General features: G+C 54.0%; 1 protein-coding gene across 3 annotated transcripts in view; it reads right to left on the reverse strand.

Annotated features, from left to right (window-relative positions):
* Positions 1–7,252, reverse strand: part of ARHGEF10L (Rho guanine nucleotide exchange factor 10 like) — a 178,935-nt gene that overhangs the window by 136,575 nt on the left and 35,108 nt on the right. Inside the window, exon 1 of one of the 3 annotated variants that reach the window (XM_014586547.2) lies at positions 5,589–5,607. The exons of 1 other annotated variant lie outside the window; for it this stretch is intronic. The gene's annotated coding sequence lies outside the window, so the exon portion shown is untranslated. Of the gene's footprint in view, positions 1–810; positions 891–5,588; positions 5,608–7,252 lie in introns of those variants that run through there. One more of the 3 variants, XM_027770608.1, reaches the window with a different exon arrangement.

The following is a 7,252-nucleotide window of genomic DNA, read 5'->3' on the forward strand; positions in this document are numbered from 1 at the left end:
ATTGGGAACCAGCAGGTGGCGTGGTGGTTAAGGTGCTGGACACTCCCACATGGCTGACAATGGTTCAAATCCCAGACCTGGTGGCTTTCTCACTTTCCCTCTCTCTCTATGTGTATCTCTCTCTGGTCAAATATAAAAATAAATAAATAAATAAATAAATAAATAAACACACCTATTCATTCATCCAACCCATATTCATTAAGCATCTTCACGAGTTCAGGCCTATTCTGGATGCTGGGATACACATGTGAGCAGAAAACGCGTCCTGGCCCTGGTGGTACTGGCTGAGCCCGGCCCTGTTCCACAGCTGCCTCTGTACACCTGGGCCTGGGTCCCTGGCCCACGCCATACTCCCATACTGGAATGCTCCTTTGCTGGAAGACCCACTGTCCCCAGGGACATCTAAAACTGCTTCTACACTGCCCTGGCCCCTGGAGTGCCCAGAACAAGGCTCTTCTCTCTGCACTGGCTGCCCCTGGCTGCTCCGAGCTTCCCTCCTTCCCAGATCTTCTCTTGCCCTGGTCAGACGTTCCCAGAACTTTTCCTACCTGCCAAGTGCCATGGCCCTCAGAACCCTCCCTCCCACCGTCAGTCACACCCCCACCAGGATGTGTCCTGGGCTGCCACTGTCCCTCTTATTGGTTCAACAAACACCTATCGGGTGTCACTATGTGCAGGGGTGAACCACCCTAGGGCAGGGCGCCAGCTGGGGGGCATCTCCTCCTGGCGAAGGGCAGGTGTGTACAGGACTGTGGCAGCTTCCTCACAACCAGGGCCCAATTCCACCACAGCTTTACAGGGGACACGCACACTGCCTCTCCAGGAGCCTCCACGTCTTCCTGCCAAATGCGAAGTCCAGATGACAATTCACCAGCCGCCGCGCTCACCAGCTGAAAGTCAAATAAATGCTCGCCATCATTTCCGCATCTACTGAAGCCAGGAGCCGTGTGTGCGTGATACACATTACTCCCCAGGACCCTCACAACACTGCAAGGGCAACCAGGTCCCCGCCTGACTCTCCACCCAACCCAGAGGCCCCCAGGGACAGGGGCCACGTCTGCTCCTCCATCCACATGTGCAGCGCCTAACGTCTGCAATAAACGGTGGCTGGGTTGGACTGAATAAGAAAACCGGGGCTCACAGTGGCAAAGTGACTTCCCCAAGGTCATGCAGCCAGGGACAGGCCAGTCACACTAAGGCTCCAGGTCTGTGCCACTCAGATGCCTTGGCTCAGTCTCCCTGCAAACCTTCCCCTGCTGTATGAGCAGCTGTGTCACCTCTCAGGAGCTCCCAGGGCAAAAGGATCGTTGCCCAGGCTCCAAGAAAGGAGCCGTGTGAGACCGTATTAGGGAAAAGAGAAAGAAAGGGAAATGAACGCTCCTGGCAGAGAAAGGACCAGGCTTGTGAGTCACACGGCCCAGAATATTCTGTTCCCAGCTGGCTACAGGGCAGGCCCGAGAGGACAGGGCACCCAACAGTCCCAGGGACCTGCCCCAGGACTGGGACGCCTCAGGCTAGGGACCAGCCTGGCCCTGCCAGCAGCTCCACAAGGCAGGCCTCTTGTGCTCTCAGAGGCTCGGATGCTCCCGTCTGTGCGACAGGAGGGAAGGCGCTCTGAGAAGTACAGGGCACTCCTGTCATCCCCCTCTCTCCCCTTCCAAGCTCGCCCCGTTCCCGGCCCCCACTGTGGAGCTGAGCCCCTCTCTGCCCCATCTCCAGTCACCCACGGACCCGCCCCAGGCTACTCCTGACTGCCAGCATCACGGAGAAGCAGCCAGACCAGCAGGTCACTCTCAGTTTTAGATCATCGATGGCCTGAGAGCCCGGGGCAGAGCTGCCGACCTAGGCAGCCCTACTATGTGCCCTCAAGGAGCTAAGCAAACGCCCTCACTCACTCACAGTGCGCTCCCAGGAAGGACTCATTCCCATCTCTCAGAGGGAGCCCGAGAGGCGGAGCCGGGCAGAAGCACCTGCCCAAGATCATAGCTACTGAGGCCCATGACTCGAACCCAGGTCCTAAAGCCCCCATGCCCGTGTCCTCATTCTTGCTCTGTGTCAGCTTCCAGAGCACAGGGACCGAGCTCAGCCTGGGTGTCCCCACAGTGCTGCGCACGTGGTCCTTGAGAGATGACTGCTTAGCTGGCAGGTGGTGACTCCTAAGTCCCAGCCCAGGCCGAGCAGGGCCCAGGACATCACCGGGCTCAGGAGTCTGGGCCATTTCCTGCCCGCCAGGGACTTTTCCAGAGGGAACCCTGAGGCCCAGGCAGAGGATTCGGAAGGCAAATCTCTGACATACATGGCATCAGGTGTGACCCCAATGGAGCAAGAGGATGAGGTTCCTGGTGGAAAGGCAGGGACCGTGCAGGGAGATACTCTGGGTTCTGATTGCAGTCCCACCCTCACTGGCTGTGTGATCCTGAGCTGGCCTCCTGCCCTCTCTGTGCTTCCGTTCCCGTGACAGTGGTTCTGGCCACTGTGCATGGGGAGGTGGAGTTCAATGCCATGGTCTGGCATGGAGTAGGTGCCCCTTTTTCCCTGGGGGGTACCAGCTTAACCTGGCCATCTGCTGGGCTGGAAGCTCAGAACCTGGCAGCACCCCAGGTTTGCACTCAGAGCTCAGTCTGTGGGGTTAATATTTACCTGCCTGCAATCTGAATCTTGTAGGGCATCAGACACGCCCGAGTCATGCAGCACTGAGAATCCAGGCCACAGAGGACATCGGATGGGGAGGGGAAGGTGCTGAGCCAGGACAGGAAAGAAACCCTGAGACAGGAACCCCGGCCTCTCCAGGGCACCTAGAACCAGCCCGGCTGGGGAGTGGAGAGACAGTCCCCTTCCTCCAGAGCCCCTGCAACACTCGCACAGTCAGGGACAGTCCATTTCAATAGGATCCAGCTGTGGGTGTGTGAGGGAGAAGGCTGGGGCCAAGACAGGCAGCCCTACAGACCACCGAGGCTGCCCCCAGACTCTCCGGGCTGTGGGGTGGCCGTCCACACCACCGTTGCCAAGTGAAGTCTTCACTCTACCTTTCAGAGTTTTGTGGCTGCATGATATGCCCAACACTGAGAATGAACCATGAGTCCGCGACTTCTCCCAGAAGCCATTAGGGATGCCGATCCTCACTCACAGACGAGAAACCTGAGCGTGGAGCCCCAAGTCAGCTGCCATGGTCTGCACGATAAGTCAGAGGTGGAGGTGGGATTCAAACCAGGTCTTTGGGCTCCAAGACTAATAACCACCAGGCATGTCCTGGGCCCTGCTGGGCCTGGGTTGGACCATGGTTGCGTCCTAAGCTCCACTCCTCAGCTGACATTTATCAGATGCTTACTACATACCAGGTTGGCCCCAAGTGCTTAGTAAATGAGGACTCTCAGTCCTCCCAACACACATATGAGGTAGGGGCTGCTCGTTGAGAAATGGAACTGAAACACAGAGAGGTAGAGACACTTGCCACAGGACACACACCTGACAAGTGGCAAATGTGACAATCTAATCCAGGCAGTCTGGTTTGAGGCCCGGACACTCAGCCACAGCATCTATCCCCACTACCCCATACCACCTCTCCCCCGACCCCACCACCACCATCACCGCCGCCCTGACGGAGGCCATGAGCTGCAGGAACCATCAGATGGTGGGAAGGAGTCCCAGCTCTGCCAGCTTTCACAAATGCAATGGCTCCAATCTGCCCAAGGAAAGAGCTGGAGGCCAAGGAGGCCAAGGGAGTGTGAGAATTGCCAAGGGAGGGGGTCCCTCGGTCCTCCTCCTCATTCTCTCTGCCTAGCTGAGGAAGCCAGTGTGATGGTACTGTCACCCTGCCTGCATCCTGTCCATGACTCGCACAGCCACAAGTTCCCCACCTCAGCCTGGGGCACTCCCACCTACGCGCAGTGCCTCAACAGAAGTTGACCTCAGGGAAGTTTTCCATGGTGACCAACGGCCCCTCTGAACACTTAACACCCTGGACCGTGATCATGTGACTTGTTTTCTGACTCCCCACGAAACCAAGTTTCTGGCAGGCAGGAACACTGCCTTTCACTTCTGTCCCCCAGGTATACAGAGCAGGCCATGGCACCCTGAAGAGATTCACCCAGTGCCTAGTGCAAGACCATAGGTGGATAGATGGGCAGGTAGATGAGTGGATATATGTATGTATGGATGGATGGATGGATGGATGGATTGGTAAGTGGATGGGTGGCTGGATGGCTGGATGTGTGGATGGCTGGATGAATGGGTGGCTGGATGGGTGGGTAGATGGATGCCTGAGTGGTTGGTTGGATGGATGGTTGGCTGAGTGGATGGATGGTTGGCTAGATGGGTAGATGGGTGGGTCAATGAGTGAGTGGTTGGTTGGATGGTTGGTTGGATGGACGGATGGGTGGTTGGATGGGTGGACGGGTGGTTGGATGGGGAGTTAAACAGGTGGATGGGTGAATGGTTGGGTGGGTGAATGGGTGGGGGGATGGGTGGGGGATGTATGTGTGGGTGGATGTGTGGATGTGGATGGATGAGTGGTTGGTTGGATGGGTGGGTGGGTGAACAGGTAAATAAATAAGTAAATGAACAAATGACAGAAGCCCAGCAGTGGCCAGAGGCCACTGTGCTCAGGGCATCACTTTGATCTGGAAGTCACTGGAGCTCAGTTACTCAAGAAGCCAACTTTGCCTCACTATTTTCTAGACACATTTCCCCCACCTGACTGAGCATCCGCATGTAATCAGTCTCCTTTCCCAGGCTGCAGAGCAGGTGACATAATGTCCAAGACTGTGTCTGGCCTTGCAATCATGTCCTCAATGCCTTCCCCTGGGCCTAGGCCATTCTACCACCGGCCTCAATAAATGCTTGTAGAATGAATGACAAATTAACAAAAGACCTGGGGGGCCTGTCAAACATGGAGAGTCCTGGATCTCAGACAAGATCTGTGGGTCAGACTTTCTAAGGACGAGGCTCAAGAATGTGTACTTTGTTCAAACGCTTCCTTGCAGTCCTGATAATCAGCTGAGTTTGAGCTACAATACTAGCCTGTGGGGAAGACGAGTCACTGGCCACTGAAGGCTGTCACCACAGATCAGGGCACCTCATAACAAACCCATCACCAGTCCCGATAGCTGTCACTCTCTGAGCATCTTAAGCTCAGGGAGTCTAACAATCTTTCTTCAAAGTGCAGTCCTTGAACCGCTAACTTCAGAACTACCTGGGGAGGCTATTTTTTGTTTTTTAGGTTTTTACCATAGGACGCATGCACTCACCAGAGAGACGGAGAGAGGGAAAATTAGAAATCAGAGATCACCCCCAGGGGCAATGGCCACACCACAATTCCTTGTCCATTTTTCTCTCAGGATTTTTGGCAAGCACACACATGCTCGCAGAGTGATTTTTCAAGCTGCTGGCTCCAGGCCTCAAACCATGTGGAAGCCCAGTGCCTTAAACACTGTGCCACCTGCTGGCCCTGAGGGCAAGGCTTTTTTAAAATGCAGAGTCAAAGGTCCCGAGCCCAACCTATAAACTGGAGTCTCCCAGAGTGAGGCCCAGGAATCTGCATTATTAGCAGGACGTCTGGGTGGTCCTAGAAGAAGTACTATGAGACTTACTTGTTCTTGCGTGCCCCAGGATACTGAGACCACCTGTTCGTGTCTAGCACCTTCACGTCCTCCTGAGAAAAGAATTCCTGATGAGGAAAAGTCTTGGAGGACTCCAAACACCCAGCAAGCTGGAGGAAGCCAAACATATCAAATATGCCCATTCCTCCATTACTCAGTTCACACCATGTCACCCTGAGGGGAACTGGCGATCGCTAAGCCCAGGCTCTTAATTTACAGATGAGGAAACTGAGACCTAGATAGGTTTGTGTCCTGCCCAAGGTCCTACATGAGTGAGTGCCACAGCTGGGCTAGAAGCCAAATGCCTGTGCCCCAGGCTCACCCCACACTCCCAGGCTGCCCTGGCCTGGTTGGGAGACTCTACTCCTTCCTCACCATCCTCCTTGCCTCTAAACCTGCTCCCAGGTAAGACAGGGCCCCTGGAGAGCAGGGGCCCTATAGAGCAACTGTGGCCACCCCTAGACCTCTCCATCAGTCTAGCTGCCTCGGGAAGAAATGATGGCTTCCATTACCTGAGCCTGACCTTCCTCCCAAGAAGGCTCCTGACGCCTTCATCACAGTCAGTGGTAAAGCACCTGGTGCTTCAGGGAGGAGGAGGCATCAGAGAATGAAAGAAACAAAAACAGGCTAAGAGGTTATGGTTGGCACTAGCTGACCTCAAGGAAGCCTTCCAGGATGACCACTGGCCCCTCTGAGCACCTAACACTCTGGACTGAAGTCATGTGTTTCATTTTCTGGTGACCCAATACACTGGGGATTCTTTGAGGGCAGGGAAAATGCCTTTTCCTTCTATCCACCCAATACCGAGAACAAGGCTAAGCATCTCAAACAGATTTAAGAGACAATCGACGGATGAATGGATGGAGGATGGATGGATGACATGGATGGGTGGCTAGGTGATTGGGTGGATGAACAGTCAGGTGGGTGGATGGATGGAAGAATGATTGGGTGGACAAGTGGGTAGATGAATGAATGATTGGATGTGTGGGTAGGCAGATCAATGGATAGACAGATGGATGGATGACTGGACAGATGAATGGTAGAAGACAGACAGATAGATAGGTGAGTAGACAAAAGCATTGATGGTTGGGTAGATGGACAGACAGATGGCAGACAGAGGGGGTGGAAGGTTAGATGCCACAGCTCAATAGAAGCATTCCCTGAAACTCCACAATCAGACCACAGTGTTTGAGGTTAAAAATGTAAATATTCCTGAGGAACCACAAATATCAGTGTTTCTCAATATGTGTATTTGGGGAACACTTGTGTCCCGAAATATATTAATAGTTGCTCATTGGGGGAGAAAAGTGTTCAGTGGTCAAGAAACAATGGAGGAGCCACAGTAGAAATCTCTCTCCTGAAGATGAACAATACTCAGAATATTAAAGGTACTGAGAAGTTCTACAATGTTTGAGTCTCCTTAAATCATGATACAGATAGCGGGGAAGCTAAGATGAATTTCACACCTTGCCCAGAGACATCCAGCTAGGAACTGGAGGAAGCGGGACTTGAACTAAGTGTGCCACCAGGGGTCTGTGTTGGCAACCAGCATATTTAGTACTGAGCGAGACGATGGCTTTATTACCAGTAGCAGTATTGCTATTGTTCTTGTTCTCCAGATGGGAGGGAGGGAAGGCAGGCAGTGGCCTCAGCAG

Source organism: Tupaia chinensis, unplaced genomic scaffold (assembly GCF_000334495.1).
Source record: "Tupaia chinensis unplaced genomic scaffold, TupChi_1.0 Scaffold000146_1, whole genome shotgun sequence".
Classification (NCBI taxonomy): domain Eukaryota; kingdom Metazoa; phylum Chordata; class Mammalia; order Scandentia; family Tupaiidae; genus Tupaia; species Tupaia belangeri.